General features: G+C 38.7%; 1 long non-coding RNA gene across 1 annotated transcript in view; it reads left to right on the top strand.

The window, feature by feature from the left end:
• LOC113248119 (uncharacterized) overlaps positions 1 to 23,983 on the top strand; it is a 59,986-nt gene that overhangs the window by 22,036 nt on the left and 13,967 nt on the right. Inside the window, exons 12-16 of the long non-coding RNA XR_008959828.1 lie at positions 434 to 614; positions 3,348 to 3,413; positions 13,333 to 13,481; positions 14,198 to 14,322; positions 14,714 to 14,864. This is a non-coding gene — a long non-coding RNA (uncharacterized LOC113248119). The remainder of the gene's footprint in view (positions 1 to 433; positions 615 to 3,347; positions 3,414 to 13,332; positions 13,482 to 14,197; positions 14,323 to 14,713; positions 14,865 to 23,983) is intronic.

Raw genomic sequence — 23,983 nt, 5'->3', positions numbered from 1 at the left:
ACATAAAAAAATAATTATTACCCTAGCATTTGTCCTCTTATAATGATACTCAGCTATGTTCCCTAAAATAACTGGTTACTCTTAAATATCATCATGATTATTTTCCTAGAATAGAATATTTTTATTTCCATACTTTAGAAGGAAATGGACATTACCTTTCCCTAAATATTTGGATATATTTCATTGGAAATGATTATTTCTGTTTTGGTTATATGTAGCATAGACCAATATGATAAGACATAGCATGGATCTGCTAATGCTACAAGAACACACAATTGTGGGAATCTTTCACCTGATTTATTTAATTGCATCAGAGAATTATGAATATATAAAAATATATAAAATACTTTATTGATGTATGATTAACATACAATACGCTGCATAAAGTATATACTTTGATAAGTTTTTTTTAAAGATTTTATTTATTTGACAGAGAGAGACACAGCAAGAGAGGGAACACAAGGAGAGGGAGTGGAAGAAGGAGAAGCAGACTTCCTGCTGAGCAGGGAGCCCAATGCGGGGCTCGATCTCAGGACCCTGGGATCATGACCTGAGCCGAAGGCAGACGCTAAATGACTGAGCCACCCAGGCACCCTTGATAAGTTTTGATATTTGTATGCACCTGTGAATCTAATACTACAGTTAAGATAATGAACATACTCATCACCTTAAAAACATTGTGCTCCGTGGTAATGCCCCCATCTACCTCTCTCTAGCCTCTTTCCACATCACCCTGCCTCATTCCCAGGCAACTACTGATCTTCTGTCAGTATGGGTTGGTTTTCTTTTCTTATAATTTTATGTGAATGGAATATACAGTGTGTAGTTTTTGTGTCTTGTTTCCTGCAACCTAATTATTTCTAGATTTATCCATTTGTTGCATGTATGAATAGTTCCTTCTTTTTTATCATTGACTAATATTCCATTATATGGACATATCACAATTTGTTCTATCTATTTACCTGGTCATGGATATTTGGGTTGTTTCCAGTTTGGGGCTCTTATAAATAAAGCTGCTATGAATATTTGTACATGAGTCTTCATTTGGACATATGTTCTCTTTCTCTAGGGTAAATACTTAGGAGTGCAATGGCTGGGACATATAGTAGTTGTAAGGTTGACATTTTAAGAAACTGCCAAACTGTTTTCCAAAGTGTTGGCATCATTTTTCATTGCCACTAACAGTGTATGAGAGTTCCATCCTCCACAGCCCTGCCAGGACTTGCTATGGTCATTCTTTAGTGTTGGCTATTCTTAAAGGGGTATGGTGGTATCTTGTAGTTTTTATTTACATTTCCCTAACGACTTTGAATATTTGAGAAAAGGTGTTTAGCATCTTTTCATGTGCTTATTTAACATTTATATATCCTTTCTAATGGAGTGTCTATTCAAATTTTTTGCCCATTTATTTATTGGAGTAACTGTTTTCTTGTTATTGGCCTTTGTGAGATGTTCTGTATTCTGCATGTAAGTCCTTTATCAGAGTTCTGATTTGCAAATATTTTATCCCCGTCAGTGGCTTGTCTTTGAATTCTCTCAACAGTGTCTTTGGAAGAGCAGACATTTTTAACTTTGAGGAAGTCCAGTTTATTGATTTGTTCACTTAGCAATTATAGTTTTGATTTTGCATCTATGAAATCTTTACCTAATCCAAGGTCACAAGATTTTCTCCTTTGTTTTCTTTTAGAAGTTTTAGGTTTTATATTTAGGTCTACAATCCATTTTGAGTTGACTTTTGTATATGGTATGATACATGGATCACAGTTTATGTTTGTGCATATGGTTACTCACCTGTTTCTGCACCATTTGTTGAAAAGACTGTTCTTTCTCCACTGAATTGCCTTTGCATTTTTGTCAAAAATCAGTTGTTCTTATAGGTGTGAAATTTCTGGACTCTTTATTCTGTTCCTTTGATCTACTTACCGTCTGCCTTGATGCCAATACCACACTGTTTTAATTACTGAAGGTTTATCATAACTCTTGAAATCAGGTAGTTTTGATCCTCCAACTTTGTTCTTTTTTTAAAAAAAATTTTTGAGTAGTTGACACACAATGTTACATTAGTTTCAGGTGTACAACATAGTGGTTCGAGAAGTTTTTACGTTATGCTGTGTTCATCACAAGCTTAGCTACCATCTGTCACCATACGACACTATTACAAAGCCATTGACTATATTTCCTACGCTGTGCTTTTTATTCCTAAGACTTATTCATTCCATAGTTGGAAGCCTGTATCTCCCACTCCCCTTCCCCCATTTTGCCCATCCCACATCCCCTTCCCCTCTGGCAACCATCAGTTTGTTCTCTGTATATATAGGTCTGATTCTGCTTTTTGTTTATTCATTTGCTTTTTTAGATTCCACATATGAGTAAAATCATATGGTATTTGTCTGTCTTAGTCTGACTTATTTCACTTACCATAATACCCTCTGGGTCCATCCACGCTCTGAATAGCACAATCAGATTTGTTCTTTTTCAAAGTTGTTTTTATCATCTAGATCCTTTGCATTTCAACATGAATTTTAGAATCAGCCTCTTAGTTTCTTTTTTTTTAAAGATTTTATTTATTTATTCGACAGAGATAGAGACAGCCAGCGAGAGAGGGAACACAAGCAGGGGGAGTGGGAGAGGAAGAAGCAGGCTCTTAGCAGAAGAGCCTCACGTGGGGCTCGATCCCATATCGCTGGGATCACGCCCTGAGCCGAAGGCAGACGCTTAACCGCTGTGCCACCCAGGCGCCCCAGCCTCTTAGTTTCTTAACAAACAAGATGTGTGCTAGGATTTTTATTAGGATGACACTGAATCTATAGATCAGTTTGAGGAGAACAGACATCTTAACAATACGAGTGCTCTGACACATGAAGATGGTATGTCCCTCCATTTAGTTAGATCTTTAATTTCTGTCAGCAGTGTTTTGTAGTGTTCAATGTACCTACCTTACACATATGTGGAGAGATTATTCCTAAGTATTTTATACTTTTTGGTGCTATCATGAATGATGGTATTTTTTAATTGCAATTTGCACATATATTTTCACTAAACTGTCAGCAGCCAAAATGTCAAAAAATAGCCATTGAGGAATCTTTTTGGTTGAAAGCTCAGACTACTTACTCTACAATGGAAAAAGTACTTGGTGCATAACATGCATTTGTTTATATTTCTGTATCAGCTTTTGGAGGTTATTGGCAATGTATTGAAACTAGGGAGAAAAATGTCCCAGAGGCAAGTCTACAGTTCATCTCAAAAACAAAATTCCATCACTAAAATAGTTTAGTAGTTTTCAAGTTTATATGTGTGTTTAGAATTGAATCCATTGAATTGTAGTGTTTTTCTTTTTTACTCCCCAGCTATTCCACTATAATGAATTCCTGGGATCTTGAGTGGGGAGAGAAGAGGAAGAAGCATATATGAATGTGAGTACGTATGTATGCACATATATATATATATATATTGCTAAAGCTGCTAGGAATATATTGTCAGGAATACTGGAGGGGTGAATTACTGTGTGTTATGTCAGTCCTGCTCAGTTCCTACCACATGTTCAGACCAAATCAGGGTGGTTGCTACTTGTTTTTTCCAAGCTTTCCTTGGCCAGTATGTTTACCATGGTGACTCAGTGACTGCTGTGGGGTTTGGTGCAGACTGATGCACTCAGATCTGTTGGGTGAATCATTTGTTACTATGATAGGTATTAAGTGTTGTTTTCCTTGTTTTTACAAACTAAATTTTATTCATTTCATACATTATATAAACCTTATCTTTTTTATCATTTCATTTTTTTTCATCTGATAAGTGTACTTTTTAATCTCCATCCCCTATTTCCCCCACCCCCCATCTACCTCCCCTCTAGTAACCATCAAATTGTTCTTTATACTTACAAGTTTATTTCTTGGTTTGTTTCTCTCACTTTTTTCTTCCTTTGCTCATTTGTTTCTTTTTTTTAAGATTTTATTTATTCATTTGAGAGAGAGAGAGTGAGAGAGAGACAGAGCACAAGCAGAGGGAGAGGCAGAGGGAGAGGGAGAAGCAGACTCCCTGCTGAGCTGGGAGCCCGACGTGGGACTTAATCCCAGGACCTGGAGATCATGACCTGAGCCAAAGGCAGACGCTTAACCATCTGAGCCACCCAGATGCCCCTCTTTTGTTTTGTTTCTTAAACTGCACATATTATTGAGATCATATGGTATTTGTCTTTCTCTGACTTACGTTGCTCAGCGTTATACTCTTTAGCTGTATCAAATGGCAAATTTCATTCCTTTTTATGGCTGAATAATATCCATTGGTATATGTATGTATATATCACATCTTCTTTATCCATTCATATATTGAGGGATGCTTGGGCCACTTCCATGGTTTGGTTTTGTAAATAGTGCAGCAATAAACGTAGGGGGTGCATGTATTCCTTTGAATTAGAGTGGGTTTTTTTTGTTTTGTTTTTACTTTTTAAGTAGGCTCCATGCCCAACGTGGGGCTTGAACTCACAACACTGAGATCAAGAGTCGGATGATCTACTGACTGAGCCAGCCAGACACCCCTGTTTTTGTATTTTTTGGGGGAAATACCCAGTAGTGTGATCCCTAGATTGTAGGTTAGTTCTATTTTTAATTTTTTGAGGAACCTTCATACTGTTTTCCACAGTGGCTATACCAGTTTGCACTCCCACCAATAGTGCAGGAGGGTTCCCTTTTCTCCATATCCTCACCAATACTTGTTTCTTCTGTTTTTGATTTTAGGCATTGTGACAGGTGTGTGGTGATATCTCATTGTAGTTTTGATTTGCATTTCCCTGATGATGAGTGACGTTGAGCATCTTTTCATGTGTCTGTTGGCCATCTGTATGTCTTCTTTGGAGAAATGTCTTTTCATGTCTTCTGCTCATTTTTTAATTGGAGTATTTGTTTTTCTGGTCTCAAGTTTTATATGTTTTTTATATATTTTGGACACTAACCCTTTATCAGATATGTCATTTGCAAATATCTTCTCCCATTCCATTGGTTGCCTTTTAGTTTTGTTGATTTTTTTCCTTCACTGTGCAGAAGCTTTTTATTTTGATGTAGTCCCGATAGTTTATTTTTACTTTTGTTTCCTTGCCTCAGGAGACATATCTAGAAAGAAACTGCTATAGCCCGTGTCAAAGAAGTTACTGCCTGTGTTCTCTTCTAGAATTTTTATGGTTTCAAGTCTCACATTTAGGTCTTTAATCCACTTTAAATTTATTTTTGTGTACGGTATAAGAAAGTGGTCCAGTTTCATTGTTTTGGATGTTGCTGTCCAGTTTTCCCAACACCATTTGTTGAAGAGACTGTCTTTTTCCACTGGATATTCTTTCCTGCTTTGTTGAAGACTAATTGACCATGGAATTGTGGGTTTATTTCTGGGTTTTCTATTCTGTTCCTTTGATCTGTGTATCTATTTTTGTGCCAGTACCATATCTTTTTTTTTTTTTATGTAGGCTCCATGCCCAACATGGGGCTTGAACTCATGACCTTGAGATCAAGAGTCCCACACTCTCCTGATGGAGTCAGCTAGGTGCTCCCCAGTACCATACTGTCTTGATTAGTATAGCTTTGTAATATAGCTTGAGGTCTGGAATTGTGATGCCTCCAGCTTTGCTTTTCTTTTTCCAGGTTGTTTTGGCTCTTTGGGATCTTTTGTGGTTCGATACAAATTTTAGGATTATTTGTTCTTGTTCTGTGAAAAATGCTGTTGGTATTTTAATAGGGATTGCATGAAATGTGTACATTGCTTGGGATAATGTAGACATTTTAACAATATTCTTCCAATCCATGAGCATAAGGATGTCTTTCCATTTCTTTGTGTCATCTTCAATTCTTTCATCAGTGTTTTATAGTTTTCAGAGTACAGATCCTCTACCTCTTTGGTTAGGTTTATTTCTAGGTATCTTATTATTTTGGGTACAATTGTAGATGGGATTGTTTTCTTAATTTCTCTTTCTGCTGCTTTGTTTTTGGTGTATAGAAATGAAACCGATTTCTGTACACCGATTTTGTGTTCTGTGACTTTACTTAATTCATTTATCAGTTCTAGCAGTTTTTTGGTGACGTCTTTAGGGTTTTCTATATATAATATCATGTCATCTGCAAATGGTGAAAGTTTTACTTCCTTCTTACCTTTGGATGCCTTTTATTTCTTTTCGTTGTCTGATTGCTGCGGCTGAGACTTCCAGTACTATTGTTAAATAACAGTGGTCAGAGTGGACATCCTTGTCTTGTTCCTGACCTTAGGGGAAAAGTTCTCAGTTTTCCCCCATTAAGTATGATGTTTGCTTTAGGTTTTTCATAGATGGCCTTTATTATGTTGAGGTATGTTCCCTGTAAACTGACTTTGTTGAGGGTTTGTATCATGAATGATATTGTATTTTGTCAAATGCTTTTTCTGCATCTATTAAAATGATCATATGGTCTTATCCTTTCTCTTATTGATGTGATGTATCACGTTGATTGATTTATGAATATTGAAACAGCCTTGCAACCCAGGAATAAATCCCACTTGATCGTGGTGAATGATTTTTTGAAATATGTTGTTGGATTTGGTTTGCTAGTATGTTGTTAAGGATTTTTGCATCTATGTTTGTCAGAGATATTGGCCTGTAGTCTCTTTTTTTTGGTGGTGTCTTTATCTGGTTTTTGGTAATGCTTGCCTCATAGAATGAGTTTGGAAGTTTTCCTTCCTTTTTTGTGTTTTGGGATAGTTTGAGAAGAATGGGTATTAACTCTTCTTTAAATGTTTGGTAGAATTTGCCTGTGAAGCTGTCTGGTCCTGGATTTTTATTTTTTGGGAGTTTTCTGATTAGTAATTCAATTTTTCTGTTCTAATTTTCTATTTCTTCCTGCTTTAGTCTTGGTAGTTTATATGTTTCTAGGAATTTATCCATTTTTTCATAGTTGTCCAATTTGTTGGCATATAGGTTTTCATAATTTCATATTACAGTTGTTTGTATTTTTGTATTATTGGTTGTTATTTCTCCTCTTTCATTAGTAATTTTGTTTGAGTCCTCTCTCTTTTTTAAAATGGAATGAAACATGAGAGACTATGGACTATGAGAAACAAACTGAAGGCCTCAGAGGGGAGGGGGGTGGGGGAATGGGATAGACTGGTGATGGGTAGTAAGGAGGGCATGTATTGCATGGTGCACTGGGTGTTATACACAACTAATGAATCATTGAGCCTTACATCGGAAACCGGGGATGTACTGTATGGTGACTAACATAATATAATAAAAAATCATTAAAAAAAAAAAGAGAGTCAGACACTCAACCGACTGAGCCACCCAGACACCTCAGGTCTTGTTTTATTTATCCACTCTGTCACCCTATGTCTTTTGACTGGAGTGTTTAGTCCATTTTCATTCAAAGTAATTGTCTATAGATATGTACCTATTGCCATTTTATTACGTGTTTTGTGGATTTTTTCTGTAGATTTTCTCTGATTCTTCTCTTGCTCTCTTTCATGCTTTGTTGGCTTTCTTTAGTGATATAACTGGATTCCTTTCTCTGCATTTTTCATGTATCTATTACTGGTTTTTGATTTGTGTTTGCAATTAGGTTTGTATATGAGATCTTCTGCATATAGCAGTCTATATTAAGTTGATGATTGCTTAAGTTTAAACTCATTCTTTACTCCTCTTCCTCCCATGTTCTAGGTATGTGGTGTCACATTTTACTTCCTTTTATGAATTCCTTGACTGATTTTTACAGAAATATTTATTTTTATTGCTTTGGTGTTTTTTACTTTTCATACTCTCACTTAGGGCTTTCCTTTCTACTCAGAGTCCCCTTTAGTATTTGCTGAAGGGCTGGTTTAGTAGTCATGAACTCCTTTAGTTTTTGTTTGTCTGAGAAACTCTTTATCTCTACTATTCCGAATGACAGCCTTGCTGCATTCGGCAGATTTTTCCCATTCAGCACTTTGAATATATCATAACACTCCCTTCTAGCCTGGAAAGTTTCCGTTGAAAAAATCCACTGATAACCTTATGGGGATTCCCTTTTATGTAACTGTCTTCTCTTGCTGCTTTTAACATTTTTTCTTTATTGCTCCTTTTTGACCTTTTAATTACTATATGTCTTGGTGTGGACCTCCTTGGGTTGAATTTGGGATGGGGCCGATCTCTGTGCCTCCTGGATCTAGATATGTGCTTCCTTCCCCAGATTAGTGAACGTTTCAGCTATTATTTCTTTAAATAAAATTTCTGCCCCCTTGTCTCTCTCTCCTTCTTCTGAGATCCTAAAAATGAGGATGTTATTACGCTCGACGGAGCCACTGAGTTCCCTAAGACCATTCTCAATTTGCGTAATTTTCTTTCCTCTCCTTTGCTCAGTTTGGTTATTTTCTGTTACTCTGTCTCCCAGGTCATTAATTCATTTGTTCCTGTGCTTCACCTTGCTTGCTATTTATTCCATCAAGTGTATTTTTAATTTTAATTTCATTTATTGTGCACTTGATCTCTGATTGATTCTTTTTTATCTCTGAGTTAAGGGTCTTACTGATGTCCTCTACTCTTTTCTCCATTCTGGTGAGTATCTTTATGATCATTACTTGAAATTCTCTATCAGGCATATTATGTGTATCTTGTTTCCGTTTGGTCTCTTGCTGTGGTTTGGTCCTGTACTTTCATTTGGGGGGAGGTGTTTATCTCCTCATTTTGTCTGACTTTCTGTATCTGTGTCTGTGTGTTAGGAAAGTCCACTAATTCTCTTGCTCTGAACGATAAATAGCCTTAAAAAGAAGAGGTCCTGCAGTGCCCTGCAGTGCAGTGTCCCCTGTTCCCCAGGGCCTGTCGCTTCAGGGAGTGTCTCCTATGTGTGTTGCATGTGTTCTGCTATTGAGTCTTGGCCTCTTTTTCCATCAGTCCAGTTGTCAGCAGAGGCTCTCTTTGCTTATTTTGGGCAGCATGTTGTGCAGTGGTCTGCTTGCAAGTTGCTGAAGCTGAGGTCCCGCTAGCGGAAGCTCCTTCAGGTTGGCTTCTCTGTCCATTTGTCACTTCCCTAGAGTTCTTTGGGTGTGGACCTTTTACTTTCTGAGCCAGTCTGTAAGTAATCTTGCCCACATCAGAGCAATACTTTGAGGATTTAAAGAAAAAAAAGTCTGAAAATAACAACTTATACTGTGTGGCATTTAGTAGGCCCTCAAAATGCTAGTTGCCTGTTCCAACTTTTCCTCCTTCATTCTGTCACTGTGCTGCTTCTGACATGAACATTCCATCATGACGACCAGAGAGAATACTTAGATATGGAGCAGCAAGCAGGCATGAGCGCACATTTCCATGATGTGAGAGCTTCGGTGTCACTGCTGTGTGTGGGAGGGAGCTGTGGGATGGAGCTGGGAAGGAGCACGGTGTCACTGCACAGCTTTCTGTTACCTGAGTGGGGACAGGCAAGCACATACTCACCCATTTCCCCTGTGTTTCATGTGCTTTCCCTTCCTCTCACTTTCCTCTCTATTCCAACTGCTCTCTGATCCCCTGACTTTCCCTTCTAGTAGAACATCAGAGAAGGGCATGGACTGTGAGCCCTCCAAACAGGAGCTGATAGGGAAGAACCAAGTATAATGTCCAGTGTGCTAGACAGTTTCCTGGAGCAATGATGAAGACATTAGGTTCCCATCATTGGGAAACATTAGCTAAGTCACTACCCTTCCACCAGCCTCATCTATACAGTAGTAAAGTGATAAACAGTTCCTTCCACTACACAGGAATATTGTTGAGTTTAAGTGTGATTCCATGTGGGAAAGCAATCTGTGGTCACAGGTGGTAGGGGAGGACCAGTGCTCCCTTTGAGTAATTATATTAATGGAGATGCCCCTTGTATCACATAAGTCTGCATGGTAGGCATTAAGTTAATGTCACACAGATGTCAGATGTTTAGGTCAGGATTTTGCCAAGTGTGGTTCATGGACCACTTCATCAAAATATTTCATCAAGGAGTATTTGTGGAAACTGCAGACTCCTGGGCTTACCCTAGGTCTGCTGTATCCCAAACAGGGAGGTAGGTGGGAAGGGTTTACATTTTGAATAATTTGGTTCAAATAGTTGGTTCTGGCTCATTCCAATTTGAAAAGAACTCTAGATTGGCAACATAGTGTTCTTAAAATTTTGAGTCTTTGGCATCTAATTTCTTTGTCAAATATCTGTGTCTGCTCCTGTGTGTCAAATAGGTAATAATTCCTTCATTTAGGTCAGACATTTTTAGTGATTTATATGTGAGGCCCTGAACTAGGTATTGGGAACAGAGAACAAGACAGGCAGAAACCCTGGAGCTTTCATTCAGGTTTGGGAAAACTGGCAATAAGCAGTTAAATCATAAGTGGATCAATTCCATGTGGGCTTTAGGAAAATAAACACATAAATAGAATAGAAAATGATGGGTCAGAGATTACTTAGATTGGGCTGTCCGTAAAGTTCTTTCTCAGGAAGTGACATTTGAGCTGAGTCCTGAAGGACAAGAGGCAACTAGGCCTGGGCTGGCCTTTTGATTTGTGATGTGTGTGGCATCAGTTGTTTGAGGAGCAGATGATGAGTGTGAGTGGCTGGAGCCTGGCAGACAGAGTACAGATGGTAGGAAATGAGGTCAAAAGGGCAGATGGAAGCCAATCCAGTGACTCTAAGAAGAAGTGAAATATTCACACTCACACACTTTGAAAGTGGCAGAACTAGGGTTTGGCCCTAGTCTGTCTCCAGAGGCCACATTCCTAACCAGTACATTTAGAAAGAATTAAAAAGCATGTGTTGAGGGTGCCTGGGTGGCTCAGATGGTTAAGCGTCTGCCTTTGGCTCAGGTCATGTTCTCTGGGGCCTGGGATTGAGCCCCGCGTTGGGCTCCCTGCTCAGTGGGGAGTCTGTTTCTCCCTCTGCTCCTCTGCCCCCCCACCCAACCACCGCTTGTGCTCTCTCTCTCAAATGAATAAATAAAATCTTTAAAAAAAACAACAAAAAAACATGTGTTGAACTATGTCAGCCCACAGTGGGTGATGTTAGGCTGAGGCCATATTTTTTAAACTTTATTTATTTATTTATTTATTTATTTATTTATTTATTTATATTTTTAAGTAATCTCTATGCCTGGCGTGGGACTCAAAATCATGACCCCGAGATCAAGAATCACATGCTCTACTGACTGAGCCAGCCAGGTGCCCCCAGGGCCATATCTTTTTGGGTGAAAGCTATGCTTCGGTATGCATTTTTTTTAAATATACAGAGGGTATTTATTTAAGAAAAATGAGAAGGTAATTATAAAAGACAAAAAAATAATTATCACAGTTACTATGCATTAGACAACTTGTCTCTTAAAATAATTCCTTGGACTTCCACTATGAATTCTTTTTATGAACTCAGAGTGCTCTTCAGATGAGAATGACATTATTGTGTGTTTGAGGCCTCGCTGTTGGGTGGCAGGTATGATCTGACCTCTTTTGACAGGTGAGGCGAGCAGAGGTGTGGTGACTTACTCAAGGTCACCTGGAGTTAGTGGGTTAGGTGTGGGGCAGGGCCAGGTATCTCTCCTGTCTTATACTCAGTTTTCTGTCCATCAAATATGGTACTATATATAGTGAACCACCTTTCAAGAGCTCGGAGGATATGTGCTTCTCTGAGGTTTTTCTGAAGGTAATATAAAGGGACACTAAATACCTTCAAATGAAAGGAAATGAGATGTTGATTTTCCTCTTCTTTCTTAAACTCAGTTGGGAGATTAGAAGAAAAAATTTCTGGAATCATGCAGCATGTACTCTTTTGTGTCTGGCTTCCTCAAATCAACATATTATGTGTGTGTGAGTGTACGTGTGTGTGTGTGTGTGTGTGTGTGTGTGTGTGTGAGATTTACATCATCATTGTCTATAGTTGCAGGTCATTCTCATTGGTGTATAGTATTACATTATAGATATCTTAATATATATCTGTTATGGGGATTTGGGTATTTTCTAGTTTTTTACTTACTACTGTTGCTGTGAATGTTCATACTTGTACCTACCTTTTGGATGGATACTTATTTTCATTTCTCTTGGGCACGTACCTAAGACAGACATTTCTGAGTCATAGTGTGTGTGTGTATGCTGAGCTCAGTAGATACTGCCAAACACTTTTTCAAAGTGGTTGTTTCAGGTTATATTCCCAATCTCACCAACACTTGGTATCTTCCATCTTTTTCATTTTTGTTGTTTAGGTAAGCATGTGGTAGTATCTCATTGTGGTTTTAATCTTAATTCTCTGAAGTCTTTGGTGGCTTTTAATGTAAAGAAGGTCCCCTTCTTCTTCTTCTTCCTTTTTATCTGCTTAAGAAATTGCATCTTTTGGGGTGCCTGGGTGGCTCAGTTGTTAAGCATCTGCCTTTGGGGGGTGCCTGGGTGGCGCAGTCGTTAAGCGTCTGCCTTCAGCTCAGGGCGTGATCCCAGCGTTATGGGATCGAGCCCCACATCAGGCTCCTCCGCTATGAGCCTGCTTCTTCCTCTCCCACTCCCCCTGCTTGTGTTCCCTCTCTCGCTGGCTGTCTCTATCTCTGTTAAATAAATTAATAAAATCTTTAAAAAAAAAAAAGCATCTGCCTTCGGCTCAGGGTGTGATCCCAGGGTCCTGGGATTGAGCCCCGCATTGGGCTCCCAGCTTGGTGGGAAGCCTGATTCTCCCTCTCCCACTCCCCTGCTTGTGTTCCCTCTCTCACTGGCTGTCTCTCTCATTGTCAAATAAATAAACAAAATCTTAAAAAAAAAGAAATTGCATCTTTCGTTTTGTGAAGTTTTCGTTCTAGATTGTGTTGATTGTATCCCTATTGTGTTGTTTATGTATTTTTGCTCCCTCTTCCCTATTTCCTTTAAATTGAGTAGATTTAGGGGCTTGATCTAATTAATATTTTTTGGCAACAGTACCTCAGATGTGGTATTATACTTCTCATAGCATTACACCAAGAGACTCATTGTGTCTAATTGTCTCTCTTACGATAATAAGATTGATCACTGAGTTCAGGTGGTATTAGCCTGATCTATCCATGACAAAATTTTTCATCTGCTTTTTTTTTTAAGATTTTATTTATTTATTTGACAGAGAGAGAGAGCACAAACAGGAGGAGCCTGAGAGGGAGAAGCAGCCCCCCCCCCCGCCAAGCTGAGCAGGGAGTGCAACATGGGGCTTGATCCCAGGACCCTGGGATCACGATCTGAGCCAAAGGCAGGTGCTTAACTGACTGAGCCACCCAGGCGTCCCTCATCTGCTTTTTACCTCATATTTTTTCCAGCCTTGAAGATCATTGCCTAGATCTGCATTTCATTAAAGATTCTAAAGGGGTGATGTTCTAATTCTATAATTTCTTCTGCATTTATTAGCTGGAATTCTTCTATAAGAGGAACTCCCCCTCATCAACAATTACACTATGCTGAGGTATGGTTTGCACAGTAAGGGAAGGAGGAATGTTTAATTCCTTTGCAGTATTTCCACCTTTCAAAATAATGAGTTTCCCTAGGATTATTCAAAGGTGAGAATGAGTTGGTTTTGTTTGTGTTTTGCGTTCCTTTTATTTTTTTAAGATTTATTTATTTATTTTAGAGAGAGAGCGATGGGAGGGGCAAAAGGAGAGGGAGAGAGAGAATCTCAAGCAGACTTCCCGCTGAGTACAGAACCCGATGCAGGGCTCCATCCCAGGACCCTGAGATATGACCTGAGCTGAAATCAAGAGTCAGCTGCTTAACCTTTTAGATTTCAGTTGCTTTCCTTTTAGAATGTCATCATGACTCATAGATGTTTATATATTTGATGTATACTAACTAGTCCATTGTAGTCATTATTTTACTTAGCATCAAATTGTTCTATCTGGCCTATGTGAGACACTTCAAATTGGCTTCTGAGTCATTTTGACATGTTTTCTCATAGGAGAGTTTGGTCCAGACACGTGGTACAATTTCTTCTGTGGAGCTAGAATCAGTCATTTCTCTAGAGGAGTCTGGATCTTTTTAGTGGGAAATGTGTTTAGAGTATTCAGTCTGGGTGCTAGAATCATGCATTGTTATTTGGTCATTGTTTCTTGTCATTTTTATATGAAGTCAGTAAATACAATATTTTTAAGAGGATGTACCTCATTAGCTTCCATCCTGGGCTGCTAACCATTTCCATTTAGATTTTTATCACTTTCTAACTTTCCAGTTTTTAAAATACAAGCAAATATAACATGTATTTTTTTCTCCCACTTCATAGGTAATATGTGGCATGTTCTACACAAGTAAAGTCCAATAAAAATTTCTGCGGAAATGAAAAAATATTCTGTATCTACATTTTCCAATAAAGTAGCCATTAGATACCTGTTGAACTCCTGAAACCTGGTGAGTGTGAATGAGGAACTCCATTTTAATTTGATTTAAATTAAATTTGAATAGCCATGTGTGGCTGGTGCCTACTGTATAGGACAACAGTGACTCTACACATTTTTCTGACCTTTATTTTTTTTTTAATTTTAATTTAAATTCAATTTAATTAACATACAGTGTATTATTAGTTTTAGAGGTAGAATTTAGTGATTTATCAGTTGCATATAACACCCAGTGCTCGTTACATCAAGTGCCCTCCTTAATGTCCATCACCCAGTTACCCCATCCTCCCACTTACCTCCCCTCCAGCAATCTCAATTTGTTACTATAGTTAAGAATCTCTTATGGTTTGCCTCCTTCTCTGTTTTTTTTTTTTTTAAAGATTTTATTTTTATTTATGTGACAGAGAGACAGCCAGCGAGAGAGGGAACAGAGCAGGCGAGTGAGAGAGGAAGAAGCAGGCTCCCAGCAGAGGAGCCCGATGTGGGACTCGATCCCGGAACGCCAGGATCACGCCCTGAGCTGAAGGCAGACGCTTTAACGACTGCGCCACCCAGGTGCCCCCCCTCCTTCTCTGTTTTTATCTTAATTTATTTTTCCTCCCCTTCCCCTATGTTCATCTGTTTTGTTTCTTAAATTCCACATAAGAGTGGCATTATATGATATTTGTCTTTCTCTCACTGACTTATTTCACTTAGCAACTCTCTAGTTGCATCCATGATGTTGCAAATGGCAAAATTTCATTCTTTTTGGTGGCTGAGTAATATTCCATTGTATATATATACCACTTCTTCTTTATCCATTCATCAGTCCATAGACATCTGGACTCTATCCATTCTTAGCTATTGTGGACATTGCTGCTATAAACATTGGGGTGCATGTACACCTTTGAATCACTATGTTGGTATCCTTAGGTTAAATACCTACTAGTGCAGTTGCTGGGTCATAGGGTAGTTCTGTTTTTAACTTTGTGAGGAACCTCCCTATCGTTTTCCAGAGTGGCTGCACCAGCCTGCATTCCCACCAACAGTGTAAGAGGGTCCCCTTTCTCCATATCCTCACCAACATCTGTTGTTTCTGCTGTTGTTAATTTTAGCCATTCTGACTGGTGTGAGAGGTGGTATCTCATTGTGGTTTTGATTTGTATTTCCATGATGCCAAGTGTGTCTGTTGGCCATTTGTATGTCTTCTTTGGAGAAATGTCTGTTCATGCTGTCTGCTCATTTCTTAATTGGATTTCTTATGTTGGGGTGTTGAGTTTGATAAATTCTTTATACATTTTGGATACTAGCCCTTTATCTGATAAGACATTTGCAAATATCATCTCCCATTCTGTAGGTTGCCTTTTAGTTTTGTCGACTGTTTCCTTTGCTGTGCAAAAGCTTTTTATCTTGATGAAGTTCCAGTAGTTCATTTTTGCTTTTGTTTCCCTTGGCGTTGAAGACATGTCTAGCAAGAAGTTGTTGTGGCCAAGGTCAAAGAGGTTGCTGCCTGCGTTCTCCTCTAGGATTTTGATGGATTCCTGTATCACATTTAGGTCTTTCATCCATTTTGAGTATATTTTTTTTTTATGGTGTGAGAAAGTGGTCCAGTTTCATTCTTCTACATGTGGCTGTCCAATTTTCCCAGCACCATTTGTTGAAGAGATTGTCTTTTTTCCATTGGGTTTTCTTTTTTTTTAAAGATTTTATTTATTTACTAGAGAGAGAGAGAGATCACGAGCAGGGGGAGGGGCAGAGGAAGAAGCAGACTCTCCCTGAGCAGGGAACCCAACATAGGGCTCAATCCCAGGACCCTGGGATTATGACCTGAGCCAAAGGCAGACGCTTTAACTGACTGAGGCACCCAGGCACCCCTCCATTGGGCATTTTTTTCTGCTTTGTTGAAGATTAGTTGACCATAGAGTTGAGGGTCCATTTTTGGGTTCTCTATTCTGTTCCATTAATCTATGTGTCTGTTTTTGTGCCAGTACCATACTGTCTTGATGATTACAGTTTTGTAGTACAGCTTAAAGTCTGGAATTGTGATGCCTCTAGCTCTAGTTTTCTTTTTGAACATTCCTTTGACTATTTGGGGTCTTTTCTGGTTCCATACAAATTTTAGGATTGTTTGTTCCAGCTCTGTGAAAAATGTTGATGGTATGTCGATAGGGATTGCACTGAATGTATAGATTGCTTTGGGTAGCATAGATATTTTAACAATATTTGTCCTTCTGATCAATGAGCATGGAATGTTTTTTCATTTCTTTGCATCTTCCTCAATTTCTTTCCTGAGTGTTCTGTAGTTTTCTGAGTACAGATCCTTTGCCTCTTGGGTTAGGTTTATTCCTAGGTATCTTATGGTTTTTTGTGCAATTGTAAATGGGACAGATTCCTTAATTTCTCTTTCTTCTGCCTCATTGTTAGTGTGTAGAAATGCAACTGACTTCTGTGCATCGATTTTATATCCTTCGACTTTGCTGAATTCCTGTATCACTTTTAGCAATTTTTTGGTGGAGTCTTTCAGGTTTTCTACATAGAGCATCATGTCATCTGCAAAGAGTGAAAGTTCGACTTCTACTTCGCTGATTTGGATGCCTTTTATTTTATTTTATTTTATTTTATTTTATTTTTTTTTTTAAAGATTTTATTTATTTATGTGACAGAGAGACAGCCAGCGAGAGAGGGAACACAGCAGGGGGAGTGGGAGAGGAAGAAGCAGGCTCATAGCGGAAGAGCCTGATGTGGGACTCGATCCCAGATCACCAGGATCACGCCCTGAGCCGAAGGCAGACGCTTTAACGACTGCGCTACCCAGGCGCCCCTTTATTTTTGTTTTTGGATTGCTGAGGCTATGACTTCTAGTACTGTGTTGAGAAACAGTGGTAAGAGTGGATATCCCTGCTGTGTTCCAGACCTTAGGAGAAAAGCTCTCAGTTTTTCCCCATTGAGGATGATATTCACTGTGGGTCTTTTCATATGTGGCATTATGATATTGAGGTATGTGCCCTCTATTCCAACACTGTGAAGAATTTTAATCAAGAAAGAATGCTGTACTTTGTCAAATGCTTTTTCCGCATCTATTGAGAGGATCTCATCCTTTCTTTTATTTATGTAGTGTATCACATGGATTGATTTTCAGATGTCGAACTACCCTTGCGGCCCAGGAATAAATCCCACTTGGTCATGGTGAATAATCCTTTTAATGTACTGTTAGATCGTATTAGCTAGTGTCTTGGTGAGAATTTTTGCATCCATGTTCATCAAAGATATTGATCTGTAATTCTCCTTTTTGGTGGGGTCTTTGTCTGATTTTGGGATCAAGGTAATACTGGCCTCATGGAAAGCATTTGGAAGTTTTCCTTCCATTTCTATTTTTGAAACAGCTTCAGAAGAATAAATAGGTATTAATTCTTCTTTAAATGTTTGGTAGAATTCCACTGGGAGGCCATCTGGTACTGAACTCTTGTTTATTGGGAGATTTTTGATTACTGGTTCAATTTCTTTGCTGGTTACTGGTCTATTCAGGTTTTCTATTTCTTCCTGTTTCAATTTTAGTAGGTTATATGTTTCTAGGAAAGCATCCCTTTCTTCTAGGTTGCTTAATTTGTTGGCATATAATTGCTCTTAATATTCTCTTATAATTGCTTGTGTTTCTTTGGTGTTGGTTGTGATCCCTCCTCTTTTTTCATTTATGATTTTATTTATCTGGGTCCTTCCTCTTTTCTTTTTTTTTTTAAGATTTTATTTATTTATTTGACAGAGATAGAGACAGCCAGAGAGAGAGGGAACACAAGCTGGGGGAGTGGGAGAGGAAGAAGCAGGCTCCTATTGGAGGAGCCTGATGTGGGGCTCGATCCCAGAACACTGGGATCACGCCCTGAGCCGAAGGCTGACGCTTAACGACTGAGCCACCCAGGCGCCCCCCTTCCTCTTTTCTTTTTGAGAAATCTGGCTAAGGGTTTATCAATCTTATTAATTCTTTCAAACAACCATCTCCTAGTTTCGTTAATCTGTTCTACTGTTTTTTTTTATTTCTGTATCATTGATTTCTTTTTTTAAAAGATTTTATTTATTTATTTCAGATAGAGTGAGAGAGAGTGAGAGACCATGAACGGGGGAAAGAGCAAAAGGAGAGGGAGAAGCAGATTCCCTGCTGAGCAGGGAGCCCAACACAGGGCTGATCCCAGAACCCTGGGATCATGACAGCCAACCAACTGAGCCAACCAGGCACCCCTGTATCATTGATTTCTGTTCTAATCTTTATTATTTCTCTTCTCCTGCTGGATTTAGGCTTAATTTCTATTCTTTCTCCAGCTCCTTTAGGTATAAGTTTAGGTTTTGTATTTGAGACTTTTTTCTTTCTTGAGAAAGGCCTGTATGCTATATATTTCCCTCTTAGGACCGCCTTTGCTGCATCCCAAAGGTTCTAAACTGTGGAGTTTTCACTTTCATATATTTCCATGTATTTTTAAAAGTCTTTAATTTCCTGGTTGACCCATTCATTCTTTAGTAGGATGCTCGTTAACCTCCATGTATTTGTGTTCCTTCCATACTTTTTCTTGTGATTGAGTTCATGTTTTAAAGCACTGTGGTCTGAAAATGTGCCTGGTATAATCTCAGTCTTTTGGCTGGTGAAGACCTGATTTATGACCCAGTATGTGATCTGTTCTGAAGAATGTTCCGTTTGCGTTCAAAAAGAATGTGTATTCTGGGGGTGCTTGGGTGGCTCCGTCATTAAGCGTCTGCCTTTGGTTCAGGGTGTGATCCCGGAGTCCTGGGATCGAGCCCCACATCGGGCTCCTCCACTGGGAGCCTGCTTCTTCCTCTCCCACTCCCCCTGCTTCTGTTCCCTCTCTCACTGGCTGTCTCTCTCTCTCTGTCAAATAAATAAATAAAATCTTAAAAAAAAAGAACGTGTATTCTGATGCTTTAGGATGAAATGCTCTGAATATAACTGTGAAGTCCATCTGGTCCAGTGTGTCATTCAAAGTCATTGTTTCCTTGTTGATCTTTTGCTTAGATGATCTGTCTATTGCTGTGAGTGGGGTGTTAATGTTCCCTACTATTACTGTATTATTATCAATGAATTTCTTTAAGTTTGTTATTAATTGATTCATATATTTGGCTGCTCCCAAGTTGGGGGCATAAATATTTACAATTGTTAGATCTTGTTGTTAGATAGACCCTTTTATTATGATATAGTGTCCTTCATCTCTTAATACAGTCTTTGGTGTAAAATCTAGTTTGTCTGATATAAGGATTGCTGTTTCAGCTTTCTTTTGATGTCCATTGGCATGATATATGGCTCTCCACCCCCTCACTTGCAATCTGGAGGTGTCTTTGGCTCTAAAATGAGTCTCTTGTAGACAGCATATAGATAGGTCTTGTTTTTTTTTCCATTCTGATACCCTGTGTCTTTTGATTGGAGCATTTAGTCCACTTACATTCAGAGTGATTATTGAAAGATGAATTTAGTGCCATTGTATTACCTATAAAATTGCTGTTTCTGTAGATTGTCTCTGTTCTTTTCTGGTCTTTGTAACTTTTGGGCTCTCTCTTTGTTCAAAGGATCCCCTTTAATATTTCTTCCAGGGATGGATTAGTGCTCATGAATTCCTTTAGTCTTTGTTTGACCTGTTTTTATTGATTTTGAGGGGGTTCTCTGTGTCTCCTGGACTTGAATACCGGTATTCTTCCCCATATTAGGGAAGTTCTCAGCTATAATTTGTTCAAATAAACCTTCTGCTCCTCTCTCTCTCTCTTCATCTTCTGGGACCCCTATTATCTGGATATTATTTCACTTTATGGTATCGCTGATTTCTTGCAGTCACCCTTCATGATCCAGTAGTTGTTTTTCTCCTTTATTCTCAGCTTCCTTATTTGCCATCATTTTGCCTTCTAGATCACTGACTCACTCTTCTGCCTCATGTATCCTTGCTGTTAGAGCTTCCATTTTTTGCTATATCTCAGTAATAACATTTTAAATTTCAGCCTGATTAGATATTAGTTCTTTTATTTCTATAGTAAGGGATTTTCTAGTGTCTTCTATGCTTTTTTCCCAGCCCAGCTAGTATCTTTTTAATTGTTGTTTTGAATTTTTTTGAATTCTAGTTCTGACATCTTACTTATATCCATATTGATCAAATCCCTGGCAGTGAGTACTTCCTCCTTTTCTTTCTTTTGGGTTGAGTTTCTCTATCTCATTATTATGTCCAGAAAATAATAGAAGAAAGATAAAAGACAAAAACAACAACAACAAGACCAGAAGAAAACAAACAAAACTAACTAGAAGAAAACAGAAACAAAACAAAATAGGAAAAAAATCAAATGTGAAGTAAAACAGAACAAAACAATAAACTAATTCTTGGGTGTATTTTGGTCTGTTTGTTAAAAGAAACTTGATCTCAAAATAGGAAAGAAAGTAAAACTTATATATACACAAAAATAAAATAAAAATACAATGAAAGGAAACCAAAAATAAAAGAATATATATATAGTATATATGTAAAAATAAAAATTAAAAAAGAATAAGAAATAGAATTGGTAAAATGAGTATAAAGGTGAAAAAATAAAACTGAAAGACTAAAGAATAATAAAACCTGTGGGAATTTGTAATGCCTGGCTAGATAAGATTTATTAAACATATACCTCCCTCGGTGAGACTAGTTGAAAAACAAAGAAGGAGTCTTCAGAAAACTGGGCCTCCTTTAAGATTTCTGGGTTGAAAACTGCCGGATCCTTGTTGCAGCTCAATGCACTCATCCAGGGAGTAAATGCTTAGGAGAAACATTTCCCTTTGGTGGCCACGGACTCCCAGCCTGCATGCGCATCACGAGCACAGCTCCTTCTAATCACACGATACTCCCTATATCACCGTCCTGATTATTAAAGCTCCGCACTCCTTTTTGTTTCTCTTATTCCCTTAGTGTATTGATAATGTTCACAATAAAAGTGGAGGCAGAGTCTGGCTTGGGACCTTTCGCCACTAGAGCGTCTGGTCCCCTTGCCCTCTCCTTTCTCCTACTTAGGTGTCTGGAGTAATCTTTTCATTGCTGTCTCAGGGTTTGATGGCCAAACCCAACAAAAACCATGAATGCTATATGCTGTTTTCCCCAAGAGCTGAAGTTTTGCAGTTTTCTGTGGTTGGTAAACTTGGTGCTAGCTGGTTGTTCCTGCTGGCCTTCTGGTGAGGTGCCTGGGTGCTGATTCTCAGTGTCCTTGCGCTGGTGGAATTGTATCCCCCTTGCCGGGGGGCTGGGCTCAGTGTAAGTGGTCCGGATTGCAGTATGTGGTGCTGTTTGGGTGCCTGAAGGCTTTCAGTGCTGATGTGGGAAATGAAAATGGCGGTGACCTGGTCTCTAGCCCTCAAGCTGAAAGTTCGTGCCCCCTACTCTTCGGTGAGCCCTCACAGAAAAGCAGTCAGTCACTCTTGTCTCCCTGGTTTCCGTCCGAACTCTGTGTTCCCCAGCCTGTGACCGAGCATTTTTATCTCAGGCACATGACTGAGTTTCAAGTCTCTAAACTTTACAACTCCTGTGGCATGGCCCCACACTATTCCTCCCGGGGGATCTACAGGGATCTCACTGTGCTTCTGCCTTTTGCCAGGGCCCTGCTCTGAGAGCGGTCCCACGACCATGCATTGGTTCGCAGTTTATGGCAACACGAAGCAGAAAGCTGGTGCCTAGACTTGCTGTTTTCAGCCAGCTTCCCCACTCTGATGCCTCGATCTCTGCCACACTCAGCAACCCCCACACCGCCCCGTTCTTGTGACCCCAGGGATCCTGAGACCTCACTTTCCCACCTGGTATTCTGCCCTGCCTCACCACCTGAGCACCTTTAAGCCAGGGACGTCCTCCACTGTAGCAGACCTAAAAGTTCCGATTTTACGCTCTACTGCTTTGGGGTAGCCTCCTTAAGAAGGTTCCCACTCCTTGCAGTATCCTCCCACATATTGCCCCGGATTCACGTCTCCACACCTCCTACCTTGCAAAAAGTGGTCGCTTTTCTATTTGTAGAATTGCAGCATTTCTTCTCTCAGATCTCTGATTGATTTCACAGGTCTTCAAGATGATTTGATAACTAGCAAAATTCCAGGGACCAGGTGAACTTAGGGTCCTGTATTCCTCTGCCATCTTAACTCTCTAAATGCACCTTACTTTTTTCACTTAATGATATATCTTGGCTATCATGCTATAGCCCTACAGAGAGGGAGTCTTCATTGCTTTATTTAAAAAAATTTTTTTTGAATTAAGTTAAAACACACATAATATTTACCACCTTAACCATTTTTAAGTGTATAGTAGTGTTAATATGCATGTTGTTGTGCAACAGATCTGTAGAACTTCCTCATCTTACAAAACTGAAACTCTTCCTATTGAACAATGCTTTCTCCTTCTCCCAAGACCCTAGCAACCACCATTCTACGTTCTGTTTCTATGAACTTGACTACTTTAGACACTTCATACCTGTGGTATCATGTAGTATTTTTATCTTTTCGTGACTGGCTTATTTCACTTAGCATAATGTCTTTAAGGTTCATCAATGTTGTAGTAGCATATGACAGGATTTCCTTCTTTTTTAAGGCTGAGTAATATTCTGTTGTATGGATATGTCACATTTTGTTTATCCATTCATCATAGATGGACATATAGTTTACTTCTACCTCATGGTTATTGTGAATACTGCTTCAGTGAACAAGAGTACAAATACCTCTTCAAGACCTCGTTTTGAATTCTTTTGTGTATATACCCAGAAGTAGAATTGATGGATCATATATTAATTTTATGTTTTAATTTTTGAGGAACCTCCGTACTGCTTACAATAGGGACTACACCATTTTACATTCACACCAACAGTGCACAAGGGTTCTAATTTCTTTACATCTGCATTGATACTTGTTATTTGCTGCTTTTTTAAAATAGTGGTCATCCTAATGAGTGTGAAGTGATATCTCATTGTGGCTTTGATTTGCATTACCTTGATCATCAGTGATGTTGAACATCTTTTCATAGACTTCTTGGCCATTTGTATATCTTCTTTGAAGAAATGTCTACTCAAGTCCTTTGGCCATTTTAAAAATCTAGTTATTTGTTTTGTTGTTGTTGACTTGTAGGAACTCTTTATATATTCTGGATATTAACTCATTATCAGATATATGATTTGAAAATATTTTCTCTCATTCAGTAGGTTACCTTTTCAGTCTGTTATTTCCTTTGTTGCACAGAAGTTTTTAAAATTTTTTAAGATTTTATTTTTAAGTAATCTCTACACCCAATGTGGGGCTTGAAACTACAACCTCGAGATCAAGAGTCATGTTCCACCAATTGAGCCAACTGGGTATCCCAGAAGTTTTAAAATTTGATGTAGTCTCATTTGTCTATTTTTGCTTATTGCCTGTACTTTCAGTGTCATGTCTAAGAGATCATTGCCAAATCCATTGTCATGAAGATATTCCCCTATATTTTCTTCTAGGAGCTTTATAGTTTCAGGCCTTAAGTTTAGGTCTTTAATACATTTTGAGTTAATTTTTCTATATGGTGTAAGCTAAGGGTCCAGCATCATTTTTTTTGCATGTGTATATGTTGTTTTCCCAGCATCATTTGTTGAATTGACTCTCCTCTACTCATTGTGTCACCTTGACATCCTTGTCAAAGATCATTTAACCATATATGCAAGGGTTTACTTCTGGGCTCTCT

This window comes from Ursus arctos, chromosome X (assembly GCF_023065955.2).
Source record: "Ursus arctos isolate Adak ecotype North America chromosome X, UrsArc2.0, whole genome shotgun sequence".
NCBI lineage: Eukaryota > Metazoa > Chordata > Mammalia > Carnivora > Ursidae > Ursus > Ursus arctos.
This window is presented reverse-complemented; position numbering and strand designations above follow the sequence as displayed.